Consider the following 18,721-nt stretch of genomic DNA (forward strand, 5'->3'; position numbering starts at 1 on the left):
GAAGTTTGTTTCAAGTTTCAGTAACTGGCTAAATAACCAGTGCCTTATATACAAAAGAAAAGTTTCCTATGGAGGAATTGTTTTTCCTTTTTGAATGACTTTTTTGTTGTTGGTGGTGATATACTTCAAAGTGCTCCAAGAGATATGTGTGGGTATTTTCTCCATCAACGCCAAATTTATGTCCTTGTTATGGCCTTAACGAATAATGCTAATACATTGTAATAATAAAAAGTAAAAAAAAAAAAAAACAAAACAAAAAACCAAGACCTAGTTTAAGACCTACAGTCATCATTCAACCGTTTCTTTTTAGTGCCAGTAGGACTAACAATGGAGTTTATAATTCATGATAAGGATAATAACTAATAATGTTATCTTTACAGAAAATGATGATGGAAGAATGTTAAACATTTTATTCCTGTAAAGAAGACAATGAAGGGGCACCTGGCTGGCTCAGTCAGTGGAGCGTAAGGCTCTTGATCTCAGGGTTGTAAGTTTGGGCCCCACATTGGGTGTAGAGATTCCTTAAAAATAAAATCTTAAAAAAAAGAAGACAATGAAAATAAGAAGTGAGTTAAGGTAAGAGGTTAGTTAAGAATGGTTATTTCAGGGGTTATTTTCAGGGGTGGCTGGGTGGCTCAGTTGGTTAAGTGTCTGACTCTGGCTCAGGCCATGATCTCATAGTTCGTGAGTCCAAGCGCTGGAACCTGCTTCAGATTCTGTATCTCCCTCTCTCTGCCCCTCACCTGCTTGTGCTCTCTCTCCCTCAAAGAATAAATAAATAAATATTTTTTAAAAATTTTTAAAAAGAATGCCTACTTCACTTTTATTTTCCTTGAGCCTTAAAAATATCTAAACCATAAGGAAGAGAGAGGGAGAGAGAGAAAGGGAGAGGGAGAAGGAAAGAGAAGGAAGGGAGAGGGAGAGACCAGCTATGATGGAATATGAGCATTGGAATAGTGGAAAGAGTAGGGACTTTGGAATTAGAAGGCATGGCACTTAATTCTTGGGCACAGAGATGTTTGGAGAGGATGTTTATGGTCTCTGAATATCAATTTTCCTAGCTGTAAGATATAAAAATATAAGACAGTGTGACAAAAGCCTTTGTAAACCATCAAACACTATACAAATGACAGTTACCATTCTTCAGACTTGCAGAGAGAATGTAAAAACCTTTGTGCTAATAGAAGGGAGCCAGACCTCTGCGACATCACTGAGCCACATCACCCAGATGCAGATGAACAACCAGGCCACTCTGGAGGAAAGTCACACCGAAGCTGCTAAAACACATGTGTCACACAGGAAATGCCCCGGGGAGAGCAAGCTATGTCTGTTTGGGAGGCTTTCTTAGGTGATGATTGAGCAGCTATTGATGGCATACTTTCTAGTGTTGTTCATAATGAGAAAAAAAAATCTATGTGAGGGCTTTGGAAGATGGGATTCAAAGGCAGGGAACTAGAAGCAAGAGTGTCTATTCCTTCTGCAAAGAGTCTCTCAAAAGAATGTTGTGGTAATAAATTGAGAAATAATATAAAATGCTCATATGGTACAGAGACCACTCCTTGTCTCCTACCGTCAGAGCCATGATGATCGCACTACTGCCGTGCTTTGAAAAGAAGGGATGAGAGATGATGCACCATTCTGCTCAATTGCAGCTTTCCCCTCTGCAAATTACAGTTTTTCCACTCTTTCCCCTCCAAAATACTGATTTCAAATGTCACCTGTCCTCATAGTCTAGACATCTATTTATAATTATACTTAGAGAAGTTCTTTAAACAGCTGAAATCACCTTTCTCCGCTTATTTTCTATCTCTCCTTCCCACTAGAATATAATCACCAAGAAGCTACAGACTTATCTTGACGGTGTATCTTCATTGCCTAGAGCAGTGTCTAACACATTATAGGCCTTAAAAAAAATGATGAGTGAATAAATGAAGAAAGTGACAATATTTGGTTACAGTGCAGGTACAGACAGTTACCCAAAAGGAAATGATATGATCTTATGATTGTCAACATGCATGGATGGATTCAGATGATATAAAACATTTGTTTTCCCCAAAATTCCACAGTGATGCCTCTCTGTGGGTAGCTACTAATCTCGTTGAAGTCTAGTCTCCATCCTTCTTTTTACCCCCTTTTCCTCCTCCTCCCATCTTTCCTCCTGTCTTTGCATCCTTTTGCCCTTTCCCTCACCACCAAATCAATAGTCTCGTTTGTAGCCTGGAGATGAGTTCCGGCTTCCATCAGGGACAGACAATGGTTGGTCCTAATTTCCCAACTAGAAGTAGGCTCAAGTCTTTCAGCCTTAAGGTAGAAATAACTAAAGAAAGAATTTTTCTTCCTCTGTTCATTGCGCTTCCATAGCGATTTCCATAGGATATTATGCTAACAGTGTCTGTTACTTTTCTTTAAATCACAGATGAGGAAGATAAGGGGTAAAAGGAAAGGGCTGGAAGCTGGAGGGGTATAGAAAAGCCCACTGTGTGACATGAGCTGATCTCATAGGGATGGCAACTCAAGAACTCTTGAGTCCTTTAAAACAGTGCTTTTTAAATTTTAATGTGCATAGTAATCACCTGAATATTGTTTGTAGATTTTGATCCAGGAGTTCCAGTGTGGGGCTCAAGAGTCTGCACTTCTTAAAAGCAGCCAGGTGGTCCATGGGTCCATGTTTTAGTCAATCTCTAAAGAGAAATCTTTTCAGTTTGTACCCCTGCTTTAAAACAGCATTATGTAAGAGAAAGAGCAAGATGAATTTGGAATCAGCTAGAACTGGATTTGAAATCTGGCTCCACTAATTCCTTAAAAGATGTTGGGCGAGGATTATTTTTAAAGTATCACTTCTCTAAGCCTCAGTATCATCTGGAACAAGGGGATGATAATATCTGTCTTACAGGATTGCTATAAAAATTAAATGAATTTCGGTGTTGTTTTTTTTTTTTTCAGAGAACACTTTAGCATGGGGTCTAGACTGCTCTCTTTCTGCCCATTTTGAATTCTTCAAAATGGCATATGAGGACTGTCACAATTCAGCCCCAAGTTCTATTTCAAACTTTATCTGCTTCTTGATAAGTGAAACCATCTATACCCATACAGCTTGCTCTCCACATTAACATAATTTTACTTTTCAACTTCTGCCTTACCTAACTTTATATTCCGGGACATGTTTGCCCAGAAAGATTAAGTTGAAACTATTATCTATTTCAGACCCTCTTGAATTTATTTACCGAAATACTCAATTTGTTCTAATTAGATAAATACCCTCTTGTTAGAAGAATAGATCACTCAACTGGGCTCATCAAATTATGTTTAATCTTCAAAGATTCTCTTCAAAGTCCCCACCTTGTTTTATCCATTAATCTTATGCTGTTATATTATGAACATTGTTCAGTACCAATCAGACTCCCTCATTGAAAGATATGCGTTAAATTAGATCCTCAAACCTTACAAATGCGGTTTTGTTCCCTGCTTCCAAGATGCTACTACAATTCTGTCACAGTCGTAAATGGCTCCTCTTACCGCAGTAAGCAAGAAACTTGTCTTTGCTTGATCAATCAAACAGGTTATTTCACTGTTCTTTTCAGAAAGTTGGAAGTCAATAATCTCTTGTACGAAAACGATTATCCACACAAATGTAATTAATTACTTGTTATTTCTTGAAGGTATTATACTTTCTCATAGTTTGTGCTTTTGTACTATTGATTCCTTTTTCCTAGAATATCATCACCTTGTCTTTTATGTAAGTTTCAAGGCTCCAGCTAAATGTTGCTTCTTCTTTATCGAAAAGCTAACTAACAACATGGATCTGCCATGCTTCTGTGCTTCCATAGCATTTAGAATGCCTTTTCTATAATATCCTATTGTTTTCTGATTGCTTGGGAACACACTTTTCTTTCCTAAAGACATTGTGCTCCCTGAATGTAGGTATTGTGCCATTTCCACCTCTATCTGCGCCTTGAATAATGAAAGAAGATTACTAATTGATCAATAAATGTTTGTTGAATGTCGAATGAAAAACATTTAGCTGAACTATTAGAGAAAGAAATGAGATAAAGAAATTTTTGTCAAAAGGAACGGGTTTATTTTCATAAGGATATCTTGTATATCCTCAATTGCACTTTCCTTTTTGTTCTAGATAACCCTCTGATGGCTCTGAGGAATGTTAACCTCTGGAGTAGCAGCTCTCAACAAAACATGGTCCTGCTGATGTTTCATGCCTCTGTCGAAAAGGTAATTTCTCATTTCCCTTTCATCTAGTAATTACAGATGACAATTAAGAGCTTGCAGTTGGTCCAGCCCTTCTATGAGCATAGCAGATGGTTTATTTCCTGTCTTCAGGAAAATTTTATCTCCTCTGGCATCAAGTCTGGATATAAATGTTGTCAGTTTTATGATATGAAATAGGGGGTCAACATTTTGTTTAGCCCAATCAGACCTGGAAGAAAGACTAAGTTTTATAGTGTTGTGAAATCCATGATGGCTGATAACAACGTATCCTGACATAGTTATGTGTCTGTTAAAGTAGTATTACTCGTGTGCACAACAATGCTTTATTGGATAGCCACAATTAATCCAACATGTGGGCTATTAAAGGTAGCAATAGAATTTTCAAATTTTCCATCTACACAAAAATCTAGAAGTTCCAAAACAGTGTCAGAGTTCATGGCTAACAGGTTTTGACAAGAGCTAAGCTAACGTTTGCATTAGTGAAGCATTTCCTAGGTAACAGCATATTGAGACATCAGCGTTGTTGAGGGAAAAAGTAAAATCTAAAGAGTATTTATGACAAACAGTTAGCCTGGGTTGGTATTCCACACTAGCAGTAGGCTGCTTTTGGAAAGAATGCAAAACTATGTATATTGTATCTCAGTTCCTGATCACTTTGGGTCGGTTGGAGGCATAATTACTTAATAAAAAAAATTCAGTGTTCAGTAGTGAGCCTCAGCCATGTTCCCACCTTTGACTGTCATCTAAGAATGAAAGAAATAACCTTTCTTATTATATAAGCTAGTTAGCCCACTGAGCACTCTGGGTAATATTTGTTTCATATCATAATGATAATAAGCATTGTAACTTATTTGTGTTGAGTCCCAATGATTCTGCTTTCTGTGTGGCTTGTGTTAATCATATTTTCAGGAATGTGGGTAGTAATCATAATGGTTTATTATAAATATATTACAATGTTGCCTTTAACATTCATGACCTGTGTGATCCTTGAACAATTCTGGGAGGTAGGAATGTACCCGTTTTACAGAGGAGATGGAGAGTCAGCCAGAAGAAATGACTTTCCGTAGGTCACATGGTTGGTGAATGGAGGAACTAGTGCCAGAACTCCGAGCTCCTGTCTTGCAGAAACGGTGTCCTCTGTCCTACAATACACAGATCCCTGTTAATGTATTTTAAAATAATTACAGAAGAGATGTTACAGACCCTTCACACAGAATTTGATCAATGTTTATTTTGAGGAGAGTGCACTAATATAACATTAGTTTTAATTGTGTTCTCCATTTGAGAACAGTAATCATGAAAAGAAATGAAAAGATTGAGTTCAGGATTGATTTTCTTGTGTTTGCAGCAACGATTGCAGCTTCAAGAATTCTGTAGACAGGCTTTTTTCAGAGATTGTTTTGACTTCTCTGTGTCAGAGTATTAAAGACAATCTCAGCGTTCGGTGCAATATTAATTGTACGGGGTTTGAACTCAAACCTTCTCTATGGATGTGCCTGCGCATTACAAACAGAGTGTCAGGGCAAATAAATACATACTCATGTGTAGCATAATACAAATAATTAATGATACAGATTAACAGCTTCTAAGCATTAGATTGTGCCAGCTCTTACGTGGATACTTGTTTGACATGTAGTTTTCGGTTCATATTTACAACACTACATCGTATAATGGGTGTGGAAACAGGCTCAGTGGAGTAAGGAACTTGTCCAAATTCACACAGGGGTTGGGTGACTGAGTTAGGATTTGAACCCAGGTCTGTCTGATTTCAGAGCCCCTAATGCTCTAAGGCACTGCTTTTCTTTTATCACATTGTGGAGCCTCAGAAATAGGGAGGGACAGATGGAGGACTTCTGATGGAAGGAAGGGAGATGAATGAGTGGGGAGAACAAAACTTTGTGGAAAGGGGCGCCTGGGTGGCTCCGTTGGTTGAGCGTCCGACACCAGCTTAGGTCATGATCTCACAGTTTCTGAGTTTGAGCCCCACATCGGGCTTGCTGCTTTCTGTGCAGAGCTCGCTTCAGATCTTCTGTTCCCCTCTCTCTCTGTGTCCCTCTCCTGCTCCTTCTTATGCTCTTACTCTCAAAAATAAATAAAACGTTAAAAAAAAACAACTTTGTGGGAAAAGAGAGAGGCTGTAGTATGTGCGAACTACATGAGAACAGAAATCAAGAAGATACGGCATCTGGTCCAGACTCTGGTATCAACTAGCATGACTTTGGAGATGTCACATACCTATTCTGTCATTTAATTTCCTTGTTCATAAAATATGGAATTGGGCTTAATTAACAGTTTTCTAGACAGGTTCTGTGAGTTCCAGAGATTCAAAGAGTGACATGGTTTCTAGGAGGGCCGTAAAACAAACAAACACAAAATGCAGCTCACTCCTATATAAAGGAGTAGACAGGGGCCCCTGAGTGGCTCAGTCAGTTAAGCATCCAACTCTTGATTTCAGCTCAGGTCATGAGCTCACAGTTTGTGGGTTTGAGCTCTGTGCTGGGCTCCATGCCCAGTATGGGATTCTCTCTCTCCCTCTGCCTCTGCCTACCCCTGCGCCCCACCGAAAGAATATCCTTTGATTCAGAAAGTCTATTTTAAAATTATCCAAACACATTAATCAGAGCTGCACATAATTTATATGAAGATATTCAGTATAGTAGCAAGATAGTTAACCCAACCCAAGTGTCCAACAGTGGAATATTGCATATGTTACGTATATCCATGCAATAGACTATGTATACATTAAAAATAGCATTTGTGAAACGTACTTAATGCATGAAAGAGGTTCCTTATTTATCGTTAAATAAAACTGCAGGTTACAAAGCTATGTAAGTCTTATGTTGTGTATATTTAGAAAGCTCTTCTCCCACATATCTCTATGGCTGGGTTCCTTCCTTTAAGTTTTTGCTGAAATAGCATCATAATCATACAGTATATCTTCCTTACCTCATGTCATCATGGTTTATCTCTCTTTTTTTTTTAATGTTTGTTTATTTTTTGAAAGAGAGAGAGACAGAGTGTGAGCGGGGGAGGGGCAGAGAGAGAGAGGGAGACACAGAATCCGAAGCTGGATCCAGGCTCCAAGCTGTCAGCACAGAGCCCGATGCAGGGCTCAAACTCACAAGCTGTGAGATCATGACCTGCGCTGAAGTCAGACGCTTAACTGACTGAGCCACCCAGGCACCCCGGTTTATCTTGGCTCTATTTTTTGTTTATTGAATATCTCACTAATGGACATATTATATGCTTTATTACCTATCTCCCCTTCGCTTGAATGCAGGTTTCCTAAACGCAGGGACATTTTCTGTTCACTGCTGTATTCCACTGCCTAAAGGAGGAGCTGACACATAATTAGGACTCAGCACATGATTGCTGAAATGAATATATAAATATACAAAATATTAATGATGATCTCTGGGTGAAGGGCTTATGAGTGCTTTCTTTTTAACATGTCTTTTTTTTGTACTTTTCAAAAATGTTTACAGTGCATACATATTACTTTAAGAATCAGAAACAGATGGAGCAGCTGGGTGGCTCAGTCAGTTGAGCTCCTGACTTCAGCTCAGGTCAAGCTCTCATGGCTCTTGAGTTTGAGCCCCACGTAGTGCTCTGTGTTGACAGCTCAGAGCCTGGAGCCTGTTTCAGATTCTGTGTCTCCCTCTCTCTCTGCCACTCCCCTGCCTGCACTCTGTCTCTCTCTCTCAAAAGAAATAAAAACATTTTTAAAAAAAGAATCAGAAATAGAAGAAAAATAGTTCTAAACCTTCACTTATTTTGGAGCGAAATCTACCTCTGTATCTTCTATCTTCTGAAACTGCCAAATCAAACACCCATCCAATTACATATAAAAGTCATTATAATATTTCAAATAGCTATTCTCCTCCTCCCTGGCATTCCCCTCTGCACCGTATTGCTACCACCACTCCATGGATGGCCCAAATTCAAGTCTCTTCCCTATCATGGCTGCTTTCATTAATCTCTTCTCTTTCTATGGTGAGGCAAAAGTCACTAGTCAATGGTCTAATCTTAGTAGTAAGCTAAAAAACATGCAATAACTTAGTTCTTTTCACTTCAAAGAGGAACACATTGTTTTGTGGCATTGTGCACTCACTTTTGCCTTATCTGTTGTGTACACACATGCACCTATATGCCTCTTACTGGTTCACCTCACCTACTTCATAACTTGGACTTATCTCTTTATAAAAGATAAATAATGGAGTCCAAAATTTAGGTGCATATAGGGAAGTATTTGCTTAATTCATGTATTTTTAAATGTTTCTAATTTTCAGTGTTCTCAAACCTTGGATTTAAAGTCACTGTTAGGGGCGCCTGGGTGGCTCAGTAGGTTAAGGGTCTGACTTTGGCTCAGGTCATGATCTCACAGTTTGTGGGTTTGAGCCCCACATTGGGGTCTGTGCTGACGGATCAGAGCCTAGAGCCTGCTTCTGATTCTGTGTCTCCCTCTCTCTCTGCGCCCCCCCCACTCATGTTCTGTCTGTTTCTCTGTCTCAAAAATAAATAAACTTTGAAAAGATTTAAAATCACCTTTAAAAATATCCAGAAATAAATCAATTAAGGAATGAAATTCATTAGTTTCAATTTGTATTTGGTATCACTGCTGTGAATAAATGGATTCATCTGAGACTGAAACAGAAATATAGTGGAATTTCAAGAAAGGGAAATGGTAGCACCATTTATTTTCTCTCTATACACGTATAAATGAAAATATTTTATATATTTTCAAAATAATGTGGCTTATGTGTACAATTTTCTTCTAAGTACTTAGCACCAGTTAAATAAGATCATCATAAGCTAAATCCTTCTTGAATTCAAAATATCTTTTCTAATGAGGGACATGTACTTTGGCTGGGAGATTGTATTTATATATATATATATCAGTTTATATATCTTTCTTTATATCAATTTATATCCACATATCCATTTGTCTTAACATCTTTTCTTAGATGTCTCTGGTATCACATATTCACATATCCAAAATTGAGTCCATGATTTCCATCTCAAAACATTTGTTGTTTCCCCTTGAGTTCAGGATAAATTGAGAAATATAATAAGGAAATGTAAGATACAATCCAAATATCACTGCTGCGCATACTCAGGAACCCAGGCTGACAGAATCTCTGATATCTTATAACTGTGCTGTCTGGGTCCTTCTGAGTTGCCTAGCAGGAGAGGAACACATGGAGACTCTAGTGTTTCTACCTAGAAGTGAAACTTTTCACTTTTGTTCACATTTTATTGCTCAAAGTAGATCACATGGCCATGCCTAATTCCAGGAAGCCATATGCCCAGAAGGAAGAATGAATGGGAAATCTGGTGATAACTAGAATTTCTTCCACAAGAAGAAACTTAACTTGTTTCATTCTTTTTACTTGGTTTGATCCATTGGACTTTCGTGTTTTGCGCACTTATGATCTTGCTCCCCATCTCTACTCTGTGCTGAGGCCTGGGAGGTGATGCGCACTGGGTCTAGAGAACGCCCAGGCAGTATCTAACCTAGATTCCCCTTCTCTCAACCTTCCTATTATTCCTCCCAAAGCCCTGGAAAAACTTTTTATTTTACTTCCTTCATGGGAGCTGGGGGCATCCCTGAAGCCAAAAATTATATTCTTGCCTACATACACCCTTCCCTATTCTATGATCAATGCCCTAGTCAATTCTTCAAACTTTAGACCGATATTTAAGGGAATTTTTCAGGATTCAGAATACCTCTTTCTCTCTCCAGAAAACCAAGCTTCCAAGAGTACTGCTCTAAATATACCTAGAAAGAAGTCTGATTTGAAACCCAAACCTGAGTAATGTTCCTTTTGTTCTAGGCAAGAACTGCATTTTCCTTAGGAAAAAAACAAACAAACAAACGCTATTCTTTTGAAGTTTGACAAATTACAAGACAACAAGATTTAGAGAGAATTGAGAAGACATAAGATAGTCTTATGTCTTCATAAGGTAAGTTATTTCTTCTTTACCTATATCTCCTCTAAGCTACAAGATTCATGAAGGCAGGAAGCAAATTGTTTGACTCGACATTGTTGAAGCAAAATATTATTTGAATAAACGAACAAGCAAAAGTACATCAGTATTTTGGATAAAACAGGGAATACATTTAAATTTACAATGGGATCCAACATTCTAAAGTTTGTCTCCAAAAATAAAAGGGTGGTAAAGTGCTCTGGGTGGACAAGAAGTTCACTCCAGTGAAGGAAAGGAATCGAGATGCACAGAAGCCTGTGCAAAGTGGCAACGTCAGAGGACAGTGAGGCAAAGCAGGAGCCACTGAAATATCGTCTGACCCAACACTGGGAATTTGTCCTAAGTTCCTTGAGGAAGGAGGTTGTGGAAATCAAAAAGAGCAGCTTGCCAGGGACTCCATATGAGAAGATGTATTTTCCCTCAAATAAACACTGCAGGACTGGCCAGAAGTGGGGGTGGGGTGTTCATTTTCCAGTTAAAGGGCCACAAGGTGGTGGGAGCAGAGCACATGGAGAGGTGGTAATGGCTGAGACAGCAGCTCTGTTGACCGCACAGCACTCTTGAGGTCTAGATTCGGTCCTTACCCATTTTGGATCAAAATCCACCAGAGACTGTACGGGAAATGCAAAAGACTTGGAATCCTCTTGTGACGAGTTCAAGGGCCACAGGTCATCAAGATTAACTACCCATAAGAGGCCTGAAGGACCTCAGCCAACAAAGGTCACACATTGAGGCTGTCATTGCTACATCCTTGCAAAGCTTCTCTCAACACACTGAACAATTAGATGAATGAGGTCTCCTTATGAGAGGAAATTCCACAAAACCCTGTAGGGATGTGTTGAGAAACTGCACTACAACTATTCACTGGGATTTGGAATGATTTTTTCCAGATTTTATCACTTATCAGCCACCAGAGGTAGTTCAACAGCATTAAAACCTTGATGGCACGAATATGACAATGTCCAAAATCAGCCCAGGTGAACTTTGAACTTTCAGTCTACGAATACATGATATTGATATCATTTCAAGTCCAAAATACCCAGTTCTCGGCTATGATATCATTGGCAAAAACTGTCCAGAATTTGAAATTGGAAATTTCTTTGTGACCAAATGTCATGGACTTAGTATAAAAAATTATCCAGCTGGTTCCAATCATAAGAGTAAAACTGTCTCCAGTTCCCAGAAGCCTACACTTGTCTATTTATTTCATGATTGTCTATGGAGAGTGAAGTACTATTTTTATGCATGTTAACTTTCTTCTTATGAAGTTATCATTATGTAAAATTAAATTATAAAAAGTGACCACACTCAATAAATTTCTAACCTAGAATTTTTGTTATCCCCTCAAAATAAACAAGTACTGGAAAATGTCTGAAGGGATCTTAGAATATGATTTTTTGAAAGGTGATCAAGTAATTGCATGATAAGTAACTGTAGAGTCTGCTTTGTTCATTTGTTTTTTTTTTTTTTAATGTTTATTTATTTTTTGAGGGAGAGAGAGAGAGAAAGAGAGAGACAGAGTGTGAGCTGGGGAGGAGCAGAGAGAGAGAGAGGGAGACACAGAATCCGAAGCAGGCTTCAGGCTCTGAGCTGTCAGCACAGAGTCCGATGTGGGGCTCGAACCCACAAGCTGTGATATCATGACCTGAGCTGAAGTCAGATGCTTAACTGACTGAGTCACTCAGGCACCTCAGATTCAGTTCATTTGTAAGAGAGTTGCCAGACTTCGCAAATAAAATATAGGACACACAGTTAAATTTTTATGTCTCAAATGTACATCTGACATAGAGTTTGGTCATGAAGGGTGACCCTGATGATTTTTCTAAGTCCAGCTCCAAAGGCCAGGACCAATCTATAACATACTTATGTTAAAAAAATTATTTGTTGTTCACCATAAATTCAAATTTAATGAGCATCCTGTATTTTATTTGGCAATCCTAATTTGGAGGAACGGGCTGCTTGCCACGGCACTAAAAGTACTATTGTAATTTTTCATTCTGCATTATACTTATACCATTAGTCTTATTTATAAGAGAGGAAAGCAAATTTAATTGGATAGCAAAATATCACTGAATGAGATTACTCTGGATTTTTACTCTATCAACGTTTTCCTTTGCTAATGCTGAGATCTGTATTAGTTGGAGAAGAGGATTTGTTGTGAAGTACTTTAGGGTGGTGTAGCCCAAGATTTTGTAAATGGGAACCGACTAAAAAGAAATTCTCTATACCTGTGAGGCCTCACTTTGACCAGCCGTAGATTTTCATTCTAGCGCTTGAAAATTCCCGATGAAAGAGAGGAGACAGCTTAGATTTACCTCCACTTAGATCCTGGAAGTTCAGAGCTTTGCATCTTTACAGGAATAAATGTTCTCATTTCATTAATTGGCTCAGGGAATTTAGGTCAGTTTAGTGATCTATCACATATTTATGGTGAAAGCAAGTGTACATTGCAAAGCCTCTTGAATTCTTAAAGAGCAGAGAACACTATTTAGAGAATAAGTCACCTTTGTTTGGTTTTACTATTTGTAATAATAAGAGCTCCAATTCATTCAACACTGAGTATGGTACAGGCACCGAATAAATGATCTAGAGTCATTATTTCTCTTATCCTCACAACATTGCTCTCAGGTATTTTATCTCCAATTTATAAATAAGTTTTAATTTTCACCGTGGTTCACACAATTGCCAAGTGCAGAGCTTGATTGTAAACCAAGTTCTTATGTGAAAGCATACATTTTAACCACCACATTGCACTTCTCACCAATTTGTGTGTTGCTTTTGCTTTACAGCATGAGATGACTGCTAGCAAGGCCCTCACAAATAAGCCCCTTTCTTTCACTCAGAGTTACAACTCCTTTCCCCAAATGCCAGGCATATTGAAGCTTTGCTCACTTGGAACTTAGACAAACAGGCCACATGCATTCCTCAAAGGCACTAGGGAAAATGGAACAGTGAATATTTTTCTGCCTAAAATGAATCACATTTTATATCGACTGATGGGTCCAGCAGTGAAACTCTCAAGTTTTTGCTTCAGGGTCAAATTCCTTAAGAGGAGCTTAGGCAGGCCCAGCCTGGCTCACAACCTGCCAGAGGTGTCGTGGATGATTTGATGGTAATCACACTCCATGAGGAAGATCAGCGTGTTTGTAAAAGCCACAAGTCCAAAACCAGTAGTTAAGGGAAAGTAATGAGAGTACTGCTGGAAGAAGATATTGGGAAGTGATTGAAATCGTTCTAGCTTTCAACAGCTAGTGAGATTAGCCTATGGATGAGTCCCTCTTCCTCAAGAAAACTAAGGAAGAGCGTGAATAATCTGCCTTCAGCATCATCAGAATCACCTTGATTGGAAAACTGACACACAGCCTCGCGATTGATACAAAGCACTTATTTTCTTTAGGGGAAATACTATTGACCTTTAATAATCAGGAAAATACAGATGAGAGAAGAAATAAAACAAAGGCACAATTTGTGCTAGTTTACTTCTGTGGTGCTGTTGACACTTTATTGTATATTATTATTATGCCAAAAAGACGGCTCTAACATTAACATTTTGCAGGATACCTATCATGCACAATTTGCTTTGTGTTAAATGCTACCCCAGTGTCCAGAAGATTTAATGTGCCTGTGCTGCTTGTCCATAAACTTTGGCCACAATTGCTATCATTGGAATAATTAAGGAAATATGTGAAGTACTTTATTGACATCATTACTCTATAGTCCTTTGGGCAAAACCTGTGAGACAAATCATCTTTTGTCATCTATTTCTATTGATAATCTCTTAAACTTTTTTTTTTTTTTGAGAGAGAGAGAGAGAGACAGAGTGAGTGTGAGCAGGAGGAGGGGCAGAGGGAGAGGGAGAGAGAGAATCTTGAGCAGGCTCCATGCCCAATGAAGAGCCTGACCCAGGGCTCGATCTCACAATCTGGGGGATCATGACCTTAGTCGAAATTGAGAGTGGGACTCTTAGCCGACTGAGCCACCCAGGACCCAGGAACCCTATTATTGATAAACTGTTAAAATAGAGTCCAGTATTTAATAAAGGTAATGCGCATACAGCTGGAAGTCAGAATATTTATTTGGAATCTGAACTCTGAGATTGACTCCGTTTATGATCTTGGGACTTAACCTTAGTGAGCTTCTACTTCCTACTCTGAAAAATATGGCAGCTTGCTTGGAAACTTGAGCCATTCCATCTAGCCATCACATCTAATGACCCTTGTACAGGGATAGCAATTTATGTCATTCTGTTTAACCAAGATCAAGCGCTTGCTGAATGCTGGGCACCAACACTTCCTGCCCTGAGAGGAGACCCAAGGCTTTAGCAGCAAGCAGCAGGCACTACTAGAGATCTGACTCCAGAAATAGTCAACTAAGTCCTCTAGCCCACTGTTTGCATTGTTGTTCTGGCAAGCTTCGCTGTCATTTAAAAAGTGCTAGTTATTACAAATGGAACCTAATTGTATAAAAAGATTGTGAGAACTTGCAGATGCTTTTGGACTGAATTGAAGGATCTAAGGTATCTGAGCACTTGGGCTATGCTTGGAATATGCACATGGTAGGAGTTCAACCAATACTAGAATGAATGGAGACACCTAGATGGCTCAGTCAGTTAAACATCCAACTCTGGATTTTGGCTCAGGTCATGATTTCACAGTTCATTGAGATCGAGCCCTACTTGGACTCCACACTAATAGTACGGAGCCTGCTTAAGATTCTCTCTCTCCCCGTCTCTGCTCCTCCCTTCCCCCATGTGTGCACATATGCTCTCTTTCTCTCAAAATAAATAAGTAAACTTAAAAATGATACTAGTATGAATGAATTAATTAAAATATTGGGATAAGAATTTCACATTTGATTAAGTTTCCAAAAATGGAAACATCTTCTCCATATTTAGCAATATCATCCATACTCCATAGAAATTTGAGAAATAGTAATATTCGTATATTGTATGATGTTTTATGGCTTGTATTTAACATTCATTTATGTTGTTTTATTTGATGCTATTAAAGCCGTGTTTGTTGGTAAAGGAATTATTACATCCTTCAGTTGTTTTTTTTCAGGAGAAAACTAAAGTGCCAAGAGTCTAAGTTAGCTGCCAAGACTCTATGGTAACAAGTGGCAGGAGGGTATGCATTCTTTTCCACCACACAGTTGTGTTTCTATCATAGTTTTCAGCTGTCACTGAATGAGATAATATATACAAAGTGCAAGACACAGGAGGCAGTGCAGTATAAAATTCATTTCTCCCCTTTCATTCTCTGCTTATCCTGTGGAAAGGCTAGAAAAGAACTTATTTGAGTGGCATGATTCATTTTTCAGGGACCATTGAATGCCTACCAACAGCCAAGAACTATGCCAGGCTTGGAGATACACATGTGAGCAAGACTCAGTCCTTAACTTCAAGTTGCTTACTCTCTACTGCAAAAGACAGACGAATTAGGGTATTTTCCAAAAATGTAGTCCTTATTTGGAGAAGTACCTCCTGTGAGCTAAAGAGAGATACCACATCAGTCTTGGGGCAGTCACAAAGACTAGCCAAGAAAATAACTATCTGACATTTGGCTTTAGCAAGGCTGTGTTGGTATAAAATGTGTCCACAAGTTCTTTGACTTTCCCTTCAAGAGATGGCGTTTAATTTGCCTCCCTTGGGTGTAGACTGGACTTACTGACTTAATAAAAAAAAATATGGCCAAAGTAATGGTGTTTCACTTCCAAGACTAGGTCATAAAAGACACGTGGCTTCTGCCTTGCTCCTTCTCAGACCATTTGTTTTGGGAGAAGTCAGCTGGCATGTTGTTGGGATGTTCAGGAAACCACGTGGAAAGTCTTATGTGATGAGGAGCTGATACCTTTGCCAAAAGGAGGCAAAGGACTGAGACCTGATGCCTATAGCCATATGAGTGAGCCATCTTGGAAGTGAATTCTCCATCCCAAGAAAAGCTTTGGATGACAGTATCCTTGGCCAACAGTTTGACCACAATCTTATGAAAGACCCTGAACCAGAATCTCCCAGCTGAACTGTTTCTAGATTCCTGATCCACAGAAACTATGAGATAAATATTTGTTGTTTTAAGCTGCTAAGTTTGGTTACTTTGTTACATGAACAGTAGGTAACTAATATGCAACAAATGGTAGGGGTCTCATGAAAGTGTTCAAGGTTGAGGGAAGAGCATGTGCTGAGATCAAGAAGGGAGAACATGACATGTTTGAGGAAATGAAAGCACATAATACTACTGGCGACTCAGTTTGGGGCTGAAGGGATGGGAGCGTTGGGTAATGAGGTAAGCAGATCATGAAAGGTCTCATAAAACATGGAAAGGAGTTGGGAATTCTTCCTGTGGCCTGTAATATTTACAAATGAGGAAACTCACAGGTATGGTATAATTGGCAGAAAGTATATGCTCTTTTAATTTTATTCTGCTCTCTTCTCTAATAACATGATTTCTTTCTGGCTAAAAGCCTTGATGAAATGTATAGCCGTTGTAAAGGAACTCAGAAAAGTAGAAGTCACAAATTACATGGGCCTTGAAAAAGAGGAAGTTAGTGACCAGTGTCGCACATAGTTCTTTTGTCAGGGCTGGGAAGGATAGTGGCCAGGGGCTTTATTTGGGAAGCTTTTTGAAACCCTATGTGTTCCATATCTCAAGGGCACACTGGGTCCAAGGAAGAGGAGGGTGAGGGTGGGCTTACTCTGCTCTAGTAATATTGGAGTTGCTAATGAACTATAATCAAAATGGTATTTCCTTCTGGTAAGTTACTGCTTGTAATCCCAGGAAGAGATTGTTCAGTTGTTCTACATTTGGGTCATTTCACCATCATACCTAAAATGTGCAGTGCTGTCAAAAGATGAAAATAATGTTTGAAATGATCCTATGAATGGGCATTACCCCTGCGCTTATCTAAAGCTTATCTTCACATTTGTCTGGTCCATACGTTTGTGCCATTAGTTTGGGGTAGCTGGTGAGAATGCAGTTGCTAGTTCAGGTATGTGTTTTCTTCTGGCCGTTTATATCAAGAATATTTAACAGGCAGTGTATTTGAAGGTAGTGTAAAGGGGCAGGTGCCACAGGCCCAGGTGTTTAGTGTGTGCTGGTGAAAGCAGGTCAGGCAGTAGGAGAGTCCATTCTGCATGCTGAAGAGCAGTTGCTACTCAACTGCTGCCATTTACTGTCATCCAGAAAAGCAGGTCTTACAACCCCAGAGTTTCCGGTTTTTCAATACAAGCCAGGAATCCAAATTTTTATGTGAAATTTCCTGCTTTTTAATTACTTAAACTGAAAATTTGGTTTGTTAAATTGCATGTTAGCATTGAACAAGCAGAGAATAAACACACACACACACACAAGCGCGCACGTAGTTTAGATGTAGCTCATGAGCTCCCAGTTTGCTCTCTCTATTATAATTAACAGCTCTGCCGCCTCAAAATTCATATTCCAAAAGCAGCCAGAGTGTTGCAACTAAAACACAATCCTGTCTACAGTCCTTCACCTTTTACCTCCTTCCTTTAAAGTTTAATTTATGCTCAGCTTTCATTTTTAATTTTTTTATTTTGGAGAGAGAGAGAGAATGCACACATCAGCAGGGGAGAGGGGCAGAGGAAGAAAGAGAATCCCAAGCAGGCTTCATACTCAGCATGGAGCCCAACATGGGACTCGACCCCACGACCCTGGGATCATGACCTGAGCCAAAATCAAGAGTCAGACCCTCAACCAACTGAGCCTCCTGGGTGCCCTGACACTCAGCATTTAATAATTATTACGGGTAAGTGTGTATGTGTGAATGTGGTAAGGAACAAATTTTTTACAAGTGTGAAGTGGTATTATTCAACTAGTTAAATTTATGCTTAGTGTTTAACTAAAGCAAAATTTAATTCAGAATCATGATCTCTGGAAAGCTTGTATTATAAGAATCTGCACAGGTTACTATTTCCCAACTTGATTTCAGATTATTGATGGCTAACAGCTTATATTTGTGTTCCCAGAAGCTAGCACAGTGCTGATATATAGTTTATGGTACAAAAGAAAGAATAAATAAATGAATATGGATAAAAAGAAGAATGTGATCCAACTTCCTTGGTTCCTCATCAACCTCTTGGCTATTTTCCCCAAAATAGAAATAGAGGGCAATAGGTTCTATCTTGGTTTCTTATGAGGATTTTTCACCACCCACACATTCCTATTTCTAGTATAATATGTACTCTCTGAGAGGAAGGGCATGAGTGATATCTACATCCCATAATAGTGCTGCTCTGAACAATACGATGCCATGTTTACCCTTCCTGGCCCCTCAGGATACAGTTCAGTTTCTTGGCTGTTACTCACTAGAACTATGTGTTCCTTTCATTTGGTACTAGAAAGCAGAATGCAAGTTTTAGTTTGCATTTTTCATTACTGGCTCAACAATATGGAGCAAAAAAGATTTCTTTCTGACATCTCTCTTCAAGATAAGAAAATTAAAAGGTTGGGCTTCAGATACAAAAGAGAAGGGAACAAACCAAAATTATCTCGTC

At 38.9% G+C, this 18,721-nt stretch overlaps 1 long non-coding RNA gene across 3 annotated transcripts in view; it reads left to right on the forward strand.

Annotated features, from left to right (window-relative positions):
• Positions 1-18,721, forward strand: part of LOC109502390 — a 214,209-nt gene that overhangs the window by 141,421 nt on the left and 54,067 nt on the right. For 2 of the 3 annotated variants that reach the window (XR_002744525.2, XR_006584388.1), the window contains 2 exons: positions 4,133-4,227; positions 10,059-10,188. This is a non-coding gene — a long non-coding RNA (uncharacterized LOC109502390). Of the gene's footprint in view, positions 1-4,132; positions 4,228-10,058; positions 10,189-13,001; positions 14,920-18,721 lie in introns of those variants that run through there. The other variant, XR_006584389.1, reaches the window with a different exon arrangement.

Source organism: Felis catus, chromosome C1 (genome assembly GCF_018350175.1).
Source record: "Felis catus isolate Fca126 chromosome C1, F.catus_Fca126_mat1.0, whole genome shotgun sequence".
In the NCBI taxonomy this organism is placed as follows: Eukaryota; Metazoa; Chordata; class Mammalia; order Carnivora; family Felidae; genus Felis; species Felis catus.